General features: G+C 49.2%; 1 protein-coding gene and 1 long non-coding RNA gene across 2 annotated transcripts in view; one reads left to right on the top strand and one right to left on the bottom strand.

Moving 5' to 3' along the window:
- Positions 1-12,889, top strand: part of usp31 (ubiquitin specific peptidase 31) — a 150,231-nt gene that overhangs the window by 38,121 nt on the left and 99,221 nt on the right. The gene's annotated exons all lie outside the window — the stretch shown is intronic.
- On the bottom strand, positions 10,606-11,300 carry LOC119978220. Its single transcript, XR_005463402.1, has 3 exons — positions 11,286-11,300; positions 10,670-10,938; positions 10,606-10,634 (listed from the first exon to the last, which is right to left on the bottom strand). It is a non-coding gene; the product is annotated as an uncharacterized LOC119978220 (long non-coding RNA).

The raw sequence follows: 12,889 nt of genomic DNA, 5'->3' as shown, positions 1-12,889 counted from the left end.
GACTGCCCGCCCCAGGCCAGCACCCCCTGCCCGACCCAGTCCCCACAGCGACAACACCTCACCTCTGTCCCCCCAGCTCCTTCTTGACCCCACCAGCAGCAACCCGGTATTCCCCTTTCCCTCCCTCCCTTCCCCCCAGGCTAGGAACCCTCCCAGCCATCAACCGTCCTCCATTGTACTTCCGTGGGTCAGCTAACTTCTGCTGACCCCGGAAACTCCCGCCAATAACCCGACCCCTCCCAAAGTGGGATCATCCCCCAATCTATCCCTCCTCCAGGCACCGCTCCAGCGCAGGGAAGAACCAGTTAAGGCCCCGCCTCCCCCGTCACCGTCTCCGCCCCCCAGCCCCACAGTGCGGGAAACCAGAGGAAAGCCCGCGCTTTCGCACTGCCCCACCACACCCTTCTGACGCAGCTCCCAAATACCAGCCCCACTCCATACCCCCAACCCGACAGAGAATAGAACAAACCCCCCCGACCCTCCCCGCAAGATACACAACTCAAACAATGCCCCACAACAAAAAAAAACATAGCAGAACACCCCCGTAAATAACCATATCAAAATTGCAAAAGTACAAAAAAAAAAGAGAACACAGCAACAGCAGAATCCAGCAATAAAATATTACAACCGACCCGCAACCCCCAACCCCTAGTTCAAGTCCAGTTTCTCCGTCCGCACGAAGGCCCACGCCTCCTCCGGGGAATCGAAATAATAATGCCGGTCCGAATAAGTTATCCACAGGAGCGCGGGCTGCAACATTCCGAACTTTATCTTTTGCCTGTAAAGCACCTCTTTCGTCCGATTTTAAATCTGGACCGCCGCTTAGCCACCTCCGCACTCCAATCTTAGTAGATCTGTACTACCCCATTCTCCCACTTGCTGCTCTTCACCTTCTTGGCCCAGCGCAGCACCCACTCCCGATCACTGAACCGGTGGAACCTCACCAGCACCGCACGCGGGGGTTCATTTTCCTTAGGCCTCCTGGCCAGCACCCTGTGCGCTCCCTCCAGTTCCAAAGGCAGATGGAAAGACCTGGCCCCCACTAGCGAGTTCAGCATTGCAGCCACGTAGGTTGTCAGGTCCGACCCCTCCAGCCCCTCCGCAAGGCCCAAGATCCGCAGGTTTTTCCGCCTCATGCGGTGATCAAGCTCCTCGAAGCGTTCCTGCCACTTCTTGTGGAGTGCCTCGTGCTCCTCCACCTTACTCACGAGGACCACGGCCTCCTCCTCTCATTCAGTGGCCTGCGTCTGCAACTCCTTGATGGCAGCACCCTGGGTCGTCTGAATCTCCGACAGCCTTCTGTTTGTTTCCTGCAGAGAGCTCAGTACCTCAGCCTTGAAGTCTGTGAAGCAGCGCAGGAGAGCAGCTTGTTGCTCCTGGGCCCACTGCCTCCACTCCTCTGGAGCTCCTCCGGCTGCCATCTTGGATTCCTTCCCCCGTTTTTTCTGGGGAGCTGCTGCCGTTTTTTCCCCCTTTCCACTCCGAGTTCGAGTCATGGACTGCGGGGAAAGTCGTTCAGCACACCTTCCCCCACCGGGAGACGTCGAAAAATTTCCGTTTTGGGCTCTAAAAGGAGCCGAAAAGTCTGTTTAAAACGGGTGCTCCCAAATGTGTGGCTTCCTACGTCATCGCAGCCATCGGAAGTCTCTGCACTCTTCTTTTTTGAGTGTTAACATGTTGGCTTGCTTTTATTTGAAAATTATAGTGGTGCCAAAAGCAGTAACTATTTTCCCAGGGTTTTACAGGTGTGAACCAGCTTCTTGGGAAGTTTGTTGTGGTACATTTGACGGAATGGAGGCACTCTAGGATGTACGAGCTGTCTACATGTATGGGTGCAGTACTGGAGGGAACAAATCGGGCATTAAATGTTGTTGAAGAATTGACTGAGTTATAAGGGTTGCATGGAATTTTGGGTGAGGATGATACTCTAGCTTTGATTGGCAAACATATCATGATATGTGGACTCCCTCTTTGTCTTGAGTTATGACTGTACAGATTGCTGTCAGGAATCTGTCCTTCTGTAACTTGTAACACACTCTCTGCCGTTCCCATCCTTTGGGAGTTGGTATTGTAGGTAATACAAATTTCTGGAGTCGGGTGCTATAATAACTACATTTGGTTTGGACCACTGAATTCATGGAATGCTGTTTGTATAATGGATTTAAATATCTGCCGACGCAGCACAGTGGCTAACCAGGGTGGGGCCTCTTAAATACCGTTGTGTGGAGTTAATTGATGGCTCTGCCTTTCATGTACATAATTTTGAAACATCCAGTCAATGGGAATTTAAATCCATGAGTCTTTGGTTATAGAGCCAGCTGGTTTGGAGTATGGCACCGGATTGTAAATGTACATTCCACACACGTGGCTGAATTGAAGCCAGTTTATATAGGACTGCAGGGAGAATTCAAAAAAACTGTTTCATGTCTTTATCGTATTAACTGAAATTGATAAAACGTGTCCATATAGACTGGGAGAAGGAAAGAAAAAATGCTGCGCTTCATTTAGCAAACTGTATTGCTACATTTCACTGTTCACACAAGATGAGCACCCCACTAATAGGCAGATTTTCAGCTTCCTTTCAGAGCTTGTTTGCTGCTGAGAGCGATCTGGTGCCACTGAGTCCAGAAGGTCAACTTCAATGGATGCCTGGAGGCATAGCCATTCAGGAAAGCAGTGGGAGTTGAGGGAGCCATTTATTCTAGCCACTGGGAAGCTCAGTTGTTCACGTCAGACTTACAACCGAGAATTAGTTCTGCATTTATTGCCTGGTGTGGTTTTAGGTCTGCATCAAACCTTTGGACAAGGAATGTCTGCGGGATGCACTGCAGAAACTTGGCAAGGTTCCTCTGATACCACCTCCAAAACCCATGATCTTTGCCTCCTAGAAGACCAAAGGCACCAAATGCATGGGAACTGCATGAGGAGGCAGTTGTATTGTCGCTGGGCTAGTAACCCAGAGCCCAGGGTAAGACGCTGAAGACCTGGGCTTGAATCCCACCGTGGCAGCAGTCCAGTGATCACCATGAAACCATTGTTGATTGTTGTAAAAACCCTTCTGGTTCACTCATGTCCTTGAGGGGAGGAAATCTGTTGACCTTACCTGGTCTGGCCGACATGTGACTCCAGATCCACAACAATTTTGTTTACTCTTAAATGCCCTTAGGGATGGATAATAAATGCTGGCCCAGCCAGTGATGTCCACATCATATGAACAAATATTTAAAAATCCTCAAAAGACCCTCCTACCCTCACCCAAGTCCCACACCATCCGAATTTGGACCTATGTTGGTCATTCCTTCATTGCCACTAGGTTGAAAGCCTGGAATTCTCTACCTATCAGTAATGCTGGGGCACTTTCACATGGGCTGCAGCAGTTCAAGGGGAGTACCAGCGCTCCAAAGGTAACTAGGAATGGGAACAATCCCTGTGTCCCCAGAATGAACATTAAAAATGCATGTTTGTAGATCACAACTTAAACATGTACTGTTTTTATGGGCTGGCTGTTGTACAAAAATAAATAGCATTGTTTCTGATCACCAGATCTGCCATGCAGAATAACTTTTTTAAAAATTTAGAGTACCCAATCCTTTTTTTTTCCAATTGAGGGGCAATTTAGCATGGCTATTCCACCTGCCTTGCACAACTTTGGGTTGTGGGGGCGAGACCCACGCACACACTGGGAGAATGTGCAAACTCCACACGGACCCGGGATCGAAGCCAGGTCCTTGGTACTGTGAGGCAGCAGTGCTAGCCACAGCGCCCACCTTGCTGCCCCCAGAATAACTTGTTAAAAGCAGATTTCATTCGATTCAACATTTTTAACAGTATGTGGCACTCAGCTAACCTGGAGAAATTGTGTAACAATTGAAATTGCAATAAGACCTTTCAACCTAAGATGAACCTGTAATTGTTGAAAGGCCTCTGCACAGTGACTGTGTATCTGGGACAGATGGGACAACAGATGGTGAAAACAGACACTTCACCTCAGCCTATCTGTCACAAATTATATTTTGTAGCCACAAGAATGAAAACTTGCTTTGAGTGAGGACACCTAATAGTAACTTCATTGCAGTGTTAATGTAAGCCTACTTTTGACACTAATTAAGTTTATTATTATTAGGCTGTCCTCCTTGTCCCACCTGCAGCAAGTTTGAATCTTGGGGCTTCCACTCTTGAGCCAAGATTAAATGATAGAATCTTACAGTATCTGAAAGAGGTTGCTCAGCCCACCATGCCTACGCTGAGCTACCCAATCAACCCTGTTCCCTGCTGTTTCCCATAGCTCTGCCAGTGACTAGTTTTAAAGTATATACCCAACTTTCCTTTTGAAAGTTATCTGCTTTCACCATCCTTTTTGGCAGTGTATTCCAGAACACAACTTGCTACTTAAGAAATAAATTCTCTCTTCCCCCCCCCCCCCCCCCCCCCCCAAAATCCCGGTTATTTTGTCAGCTATCTTAAATCTGCTCTATTATTGTTCTGGTGAAAGGTCATTGTCGAGAAATGTTCATTTTGTTTTGCTCTCCGCAGATGCTGCCCAACCTGCTGAGTATTTCCAGCATTCTCTGTTCTTTATTTCTTCTGTGACCTGTGTTTTAATGCAGCCCAGTTATGCCTGCTGAGGTCCTGCTGGAAATTAATTTGGGTCACTGCAAACTGTCCACAGCCCAAAAAACATGTCCAAATTTAGTGCACAGCGTCACTGAAAATGTAGGAAATTGAAAGATGTCATAATTGTGTAGGAGGAGTGATCTTTTTTTTAAATTTTAGAGTGCCCAATTATTTTTTTCCAATTATAGGACAATTTAGCATGGCCAATCCACATCGCCTGCACATCTTTGGGTTGTGGGGGCGAAACCCACGCAAACACTGGGAGAATGTGCAAACTCCACACGGACAGTGACCCAGAGCCGGGATCGAACCTGGGACCGTGAGGCAGCAGGGCTAACCCACTGCGTCACCGTGCTGCTGGAGGAGTGATCTTGTGGCAGTTCAAACCCACCACTATGTAAAAAGTGCCTATTGTTTGCTCGTATGAACAGGCTACAATGCAGAGTAAAGTGCTTTGACATTTGGATTGGATTGGATTTGTTTATTGTCACGTGTACTGAGGTACAGTGAAAAGTATTTTTCTGCGTGCAGCTCAAACAGATCATTTAGTATATGAAATAAAAAATGTAATAGGGCAACACAAGGTGCACAATGTAATTTAAAGAGATTAGTACAGTTATAGGAGATGTGAGAGAGCTCAGAGTCACCACACTCCGGCGCTATCTTGGAGTTGTGATATATTGGAGTTTTGAGATATGATTAGGTGCTAAGTAAATGCAGGCCTTTCTTTAATTTTAAATGTCCTGTGCCATCTGAATGTAGCTGTATATATGTGGTGGATGGAGGAAGAGCTTCAGGATAATGCTCCGAAGGAGCTATGTAATGGATGTATAATGGATGTATAATGGATATATGTCCATTATGAGGTGTGGAATGCAGTGGGGTACAGGTGGTTCAGTTTGTCCATGTTTCAACTTCACCATTTGATAGGAAGACAGTACTGATATCTATTGGGTCAATGCGTATTTTAGTATTTTGCACCACTCATTAAGTTTTTTGTTTCTTCTGGCCCCTCATTTAAAATTTGGTTATCCAATCCTGTGGCATCAATCTCTTCGCAGTTAGTTCCAAACTAATGATGCTATTGAATTTGCCCTTGTGGAATGCAGGATGCTAGGGTCTAGTGGCAGGGTGCTTGATACACAGGGCAAGTCTGCAGCTTACATTCAAAGTATTCTCTTGTTGGCATGGCATGAATTAGAAATCAATATTACAGTCATTACTGTAATGACATACAGTCATAGATATGTGTTGTATTTACTGGCTCCTAATTTTCATGCATTTCAATTGGAATTTGACCTGTGAATGGTTCACAGTTTTAGAGCATTGCTTGAAACCAAAATGATTAAACTCGGGATGAAGAGGTACAGACTGATGTCTGTCTGGAGCCTAGCTTGTTCAAAACCAAATCTAGATCTTTGTGGCAGGATAAGAGTTAAACAGCTGTTCACCACTGGCCAGAAGTGAGATGTTGCAGCTGGTGTCAGCGGATTGTCAGTGGTGCCTTGCATCTCCAAACAGAGAAATCTCTTTGGGAGATTGGGAACACAGTTTGTCAAAATAGCAGCAAATTTATTCTCTGACTGCAGACTAACACTTAAAGCTGTTTGCGTTACACTTCAATCTTACAGCTGTCCCTTCAGGTTTGGAGAGGGCTTGGCCGATGTATATTCCCTGTGCTGCACTTGCAGTGTGACAGCAGATAGTTTGTGCAGATCAAAATGCTTCACTTGTTGCAGCTGTTCAAAATTAATTTCATGTTTTTAACCTACTGACATTGATCTTTTAATTCTTTGTTTATAGTTGTGTGATTATTCAAGGGCGTGAGTCTCTACCATGAATGCAGTGAGCTAACTGTTTATAGATCTCGATTATGGTGTTTCTATTGCAGAATTGACTGTAGATTATGGTGCAAACTGCTGTTGGTTGGGTTTCACAACATGGAGCAATAAGCTTGTGTGTGTATAGTTTGCAATTTGTTGGCTGCTGACTCTCCCAGAAAGACTGGAGAAAGTTTGTGCCCAGTCTGCGTTCGGGGGACCTCTGATAAGTTTTGTGACTGTTCTGGAGATGGAGTGGAGAGTGACCCATGGTGTCCCTCAAACAATGTCACCAGTAGCAAATTAATTGAATCACCTTTGTTTACATACACCGAATAGTGATACAAATGCACGGATGGGAAGGTTGCAGCATTGGCTTGTGCAGAAGGGTTGAGTTTGCTGGAAGTTAGAGCAAGTGACCATTTGTACTGTGGCTTGTGCTGATGGAAAAAAACCTTTGGGTGAGAATCAGCAGTGTGGGTGTACCTGAATTATCTCACACTGCAAGTTCAGCAGCAATAGAAATCACTGAAAAGGACATGGAAGTGACCAGTGTTTATCATTGGCCACTGGTCAGTGATATAATGATCAAGGAATGGAGAATGAATAAAGTTACTTTGCCCCAATCTGGATCATCTGTCGTCCAGATTTGCTTTTGTCAGTTTTCAGCAGCATTGTCTGTACATGAGAATCATCATAGAATCCCTACAGTGCAGAAAGAGGTCATTTGGCCCATCATTGCTAACCACTGTGCCACCGTGCCACCCTGGGCTTGATATTCAGAATTTTACTTTTAAAGGTTTAGATTTCTTAGAGAGTTTGGAATAGTTCAGTAGACTTACAGCGAATTATCTAAACAAATTACATGATTGAAGTGAGTCCCAAGTAGTAACTTTTCCTGCTGCAAGCACATTCCCTTGTCTCTGTTACCGAATCATGATTTAGGCCAGTGCTCTTTTTTTTTGTTGAAAAATAATTTTATTCAAATTTTCAACATTATAACATTTTTACAACAGATAAACGTAACTCCAATACAACCCCCTTTCTCTCTTTCTCTCTCCCTCTCTCTCCTCCTCCTCCTCCGCTCTCTCCCCCCCCCCCCCCCCCCCCCACACCCCTTGACAGCAACCAGATCGCCAAAGTGTCAGATAATCAAACCTCAACTCTTGTGGAACTCTTCATCTGTGTCACTAAGAGCAAATTTCACCATCTCCAAATACAGGAACTCCATTAGATTCCCCAGCCACATCGAGGCACAGGGGGGAGAAGCTGACTTCCACCCCAACAGGACCCGCCTGTGAGCGATCAACGAGGCGAAGGCCAAGACATATGCCCCCGAACCTGTCTGAAACATTGGCAGATCTGACGCCAAGAATATGGCCTCCAGGGGACCTGGCTCTAAATCCACGTTTAGGATCTCAGACATGGTGATGAAAAACGACGCCCAAAATTTCTCTAACTTCAGACAGGACAGAACATATGGACATGATTGGCTGGGCCACTCCCACACCACTCGCAGCTATCCTCCACCCCCTCAAACAGCCGGCTCATCCATGCCTTCATTAAGTGTGCCCTGTGTGCTACTTTTAATTGAATCAACCCCAGCCTCGCGCACAAGGTTGAGGCATTGACCCGTTGCAGCATTTCGCACCATAATCCCTCCTCCAACACTCCCCAACTCTTCCTCCCACTTGGCCTTAATCCCTTCCATGGACACCCTATCCTCCTCCATGATCCTACCGTAAATCGCCGAAATGACCCCAGCCTCCCCACTGGCAATACCGCCTGCAGCAAAGAGGAAGACCCGTGCCACTGGAACGTTTGGGAAGACCTTTCTTACGACTGTTTTGCACTTGAAGCCCTCCTTATGCTGGAGCTTAAACTTCACCCCTAACTCCTCGAGGCTTGTGAACCGCCCCTCCAAAAACAGATCCTTCATCTCCACCCCCTTTCCTCCCGTCCCTGGAACCTCACATCCATCCTCCTTGGCGTAAACCCATGATTCCCTCTTATCGGCATCATCCTCGAGCCTGTCTCAACAAAGTTGCTGTTGGAATTCCCTCAATCTTTAGTGTGGCTACCACCACAGTTCTACCCAGGTACTTCCCTGGGGTGAATGGTAGTGGTACCGTTGCCATGCACGCAACCCCCAACCCTTTACAGGAACATGCCTCCATCTGCACCCACAAAGCCTCCATCTCTCGACACCTTCGCATTCACTGCCCAGGAAAAGTATAACTTGTTTGGAAGGGCCAACACCCCCCAACTGCCGCCTCCTTTGTAGCACCGCTTTCCTTATCGTGGTCACCTTCCCTGACCCCACAAATGACAAGACCAGCCTGTCCACAACCCTTAAAAATGACTTTGGCAAAAAGACTGGAAGACACAGGAACAGGGACCATGACAGAATGTTCATCTTTACTGCCAGCACCCAGCCCACCAGCAACAAGGGGAGACTATCCCAACGCATCAAGACCACCTTTACCCTCCTCACCAGACTCATGAAATTAAGCTTACGAAGTCGTGCCCACTCCTGCGCTATCTGCACCCCCAAATACCTAAAATGAGTTGTCGCCATCCGGAATGGCAGCCCTCTCACTCCTGCCCCTGGAGAAGACTCCACAAAATATTGACTTTGCAATCCCATTCTTTCCCTCACCAATAAGCCCGGGTCCGAGATGTGCAGCAGCAGATCGTCCATGTAGGGAGACACCCTATGCTCTCCCCCCCCCCCCCCCCCCCCCCCCCCCTAATCACTATCCCCTTCCATAAGTTTGAGCCCCTCAGTGCAATGGCCAGAGGATCAATCGCCAGTGTGAACAGAAGGGGGATGTGAAACATCCCTGCCTCGTTCCCCGAAATAGTGGAAAGTGCCCCGAATTAATTTCATTCGTCTGCAGACAGGCTGTAGGATCCTTGTGTAACAATTTCATCCATGCCACAAACTTAGGCCCAATCTCAAACTTGTCCAGCATCCCAAACAAATACGTCCACTTCACTCCACTCTATCAAACATCTCCGCATCTAATGCCACCACCACCTCCAGCTTCCTTCCTTCTCCCAGGGAAAGCACCATATTCAACAGCCGTCGCACATTCGACGACAGCTGCCAGCCCTTGACGAGACCCGTCTGATCCTCCCCTATCTTTCGAAAGGAACTCCTCCAACCTTACCGCCAACACCGTTGCCAATATCTTAGCATCCATGTTCAGTAGAGAAATGGACCTGTATGACCAACCTTCACTGGATCTTTCTCCTATTTAAGTAATAGTGAGCTGGATGCCTGCCCCATCATCTCCGGCAATAATCCCCTAACCATCGCCTCCTCAAACATTCCTACCATCAGCGGTGTCAACTTATCCTTGAATGTGTTATGAAACTCCACCTGGAACCCACCCGGCCCCGTAGCCTTACCCGACAGCATCTTCCCTATTGCTGCCTGCACTTCCACCCCCATTGGTTCCTCCAAGCCCGCCCTCTCCTCCCCACACCTCAGGACACACCAGCTGCTCCAGAAATTCCCCCTCCTCCATCAGCTCCGACTTATACAAGCCCCTTTAAAAGTCTTCAAGCACCTTATTCACCTGCTCCACCACCAACCCACCCGTTCCATCCCTAATCTGCACGATCTCTCTCGCTGCCGCATACCGATGGAGCTGGCCCACCAGCAATTGACTGGCTGTCTCACCATACTCATGGACCACCCCCATAGCTCGCCTCAGCTGCCAAACTGCCCTTCTTTTGGATAGAAAATCAAACTTCGCCTGCAACTCCTTCCTCCTCACCAAAAGTCACGGCTCCGGGTCCTCCGCATATCTTCCGTCTACCTCCAAACTCTCCTCTATTAACCGCTGCCGGTGCTCCCGCACATCCCTGTCCACCTTCGCCTTGATGAAATTACCTTGCACCTCACTACCGCCTTCAGTGTCCCCCATGCCACCAACTGCGAGACCTCCCTATTCCGGTTAAACTCCACATACTCCTCAATCACCGTGCACATTTTAGTCCAAAAGTGTGGGACTGCCATCAAACCCAAACCAGCATCCAGTATGGCTACTAGCATTCCCTTACAAACCCAGCGTGGTCCCAGTTTGGGGCATACACGCTAACCAGCACCACTACCTTCCAACACGCCCGACACTAACCAGCACCACTACCTCCCTTCCAACACGCCCGACACTAACCAGCACCACTACCTCCCTTCCACCACGCCCGACACTAACCAGCACCACTACCTTCCAACACGCCCGACACTAACCAGCACCACTACCTCCCTTCCAACACGCCCAACACTAACCAGCACCACTACCTCCCTTCCAACACGCCCGACACTAACCAGCACCACTGCCTCCCTTCCAACACGCCCGACACTAACCAGCACCACTACCTCCCTTCCAACGAGCCCGACACTAACCAGCACCACCACCTCCCTTCCAACGAGCCCGACACTAACCAGCACCACTACCTCCCTTCCAACACGCCCGACACTAACCAGCACCACTACCTTCCAACACGCCCGACACTAACCAGCACCACTACCTCCCTTCCAACACGCCCGACACTAACCAGCACCACTACCTCCCTTCCAACACACCCGACACTAACCAGCACCACTACCTCCCTTCCAACGAGCCCGACACTAACCAGCACCACCACCTCCCTTCCAACGAGCCCGACAGTAACCAGCACCACCACCTCCCTTCCAACGAGCTCGACACTAACCAGCACCACTACCTCCCTTCCAACACGCCCGACACTAACCAGCACCACTACCTCCCTTCCAACACGCCCGACACTAACCAGCACCACTACCTCCCTTTCACCACGCCCGACACTAACCAGCACCACTACCTCCCTTCCAACGAGCCCGACACTAACCAGCACCACCACCTCCCTTCCAATGAGCCCGACACTAACCAACAACACTACCTCCCTTCCAACACGCCCGACACTAACCAGCACCACTACCTTCCAACATGCCCGACACTAACCAGCACCACTACCTCCCTTCCAACACGCCCGACACTAACCAGCAATACTTCCTCCCTTCCAACACGCCCGACACTAACCAGCACCACTACCTCCCTTCCAACACGCCCGACACTAACCAGCACCACTACCTCCCTTCCAACGAGCCCGACACTAACCAGCACCACTACCTCCCTTCCAACATGCCCGACACTAACCAGTACCACTACCTCCCTTCCAACACGCCTGACACTAACCAGCACCACTACCTCCCTTCCAACACGCCCGACACTAACCAGTACCACTGCCTCCCTTCCAACACGCCCGACACTAACCAGCACCACCACCTCCCTTCCAACGAGCCCGACACTAACCAGCAATACTTCCTCCCTTCCAACACGCCCGACACTAACCAGCACCACTACCTTCCAACACGCCCGACACTAACCAGCACCACTACCTCCCTTCCAACACGCCCAACACTAACCAGCACCACTACCTCCCTTCCAACACGCCCGACACTAACCAGCACCACTACCTCCCTTCCAACGAGCCCGACACTATCATATACCTGCCCCCTCTGGTCTGCCACCACCAGCTCCATCTGGAACCTCACCCGTTTACCCACCAGTATTGCCACCCACAGGACCTGCTGTCAAAGCCCGAATGAAACACTTGGATCACCCAGCCCTTTCTCCGCCTCATTTAAAAAAATATAGAATTTACAGTGCAGAAGGAGACCATTCGGCCCATCGAGACTGCACCGGCTCTTGGAAAGAGCACTCTACCCAAGGTCAACACCTCCACCCTATCCCCATAATCCAGTAACCCCACCCAACACTAAGGGCAATTTTGGACACTTAATGGTAATTTATCATGGCCAATCCACCTAACCCGCACATCTTTGGACTGTGGGAGGAAACTGGAGCACCCAGAGGAAACCCACGCACACACTGGGAGGATGTGCAGACTCTGCACAGACAGTGACCCAAGCCGGAATTGAACCTAGGACCCTGGAACTGTGAAGCAATTGTGCTATCCACAATGCTACCGTGCTGCCCTTTATAAAAAAAAACTAAAAAAAACTGCAACATCATATACCAGCTAGTTAGAAATGCGGATCTATTAAATCCAGACTTGTCAGTAATATCCCCTCCTCAGTTCACCCCTTTCTTGAACCAGCCCAAATATCTGCTCCCATTTCAACCCCAGCTCCTATTCCATCCCCACACAACGCCTCTCCCAGACGGGTTGGGAATTTCATCAGGTCCTTTACCCTTAGATTGGTCTCCTGCGCACGATGGTGCAGTGGTTAGCACTGCTGCCTCACGGCGCCAAGGACCCAGGTTCGATCCTGGTTCTGGGTCGCTCTCCGTGTGCAGTTTTGCGTGGGTTTCGACCCCCCCCCCCCACACCCCCCATCCCCACCCACCTGCCAATACAATACCCCCAGGCTCTGCCTGGCAGACGAGACGCAGCTCCGGCCC

The sequence above is a fragment of the Scyliorhinus canicula genome, chromosome 15 (assembly GCF_902713615.1).
Source record: "Scyliorhinus canicula chromosome 15, sScyCan1.1, whole genome shotgun sequence".
NCBI lineage: Eukaryota > Metazoa > Chordata > Chondrichthyes > Carcharhiniformes > Scyliorhinidae > Scyliorhinus > Scyliorhinus canicula.
The sequence above is the reverse complement of the archived record's forward strand: the minus strand, read 5'-3'. Positions and strand labels throughout refer to the sequence as shown.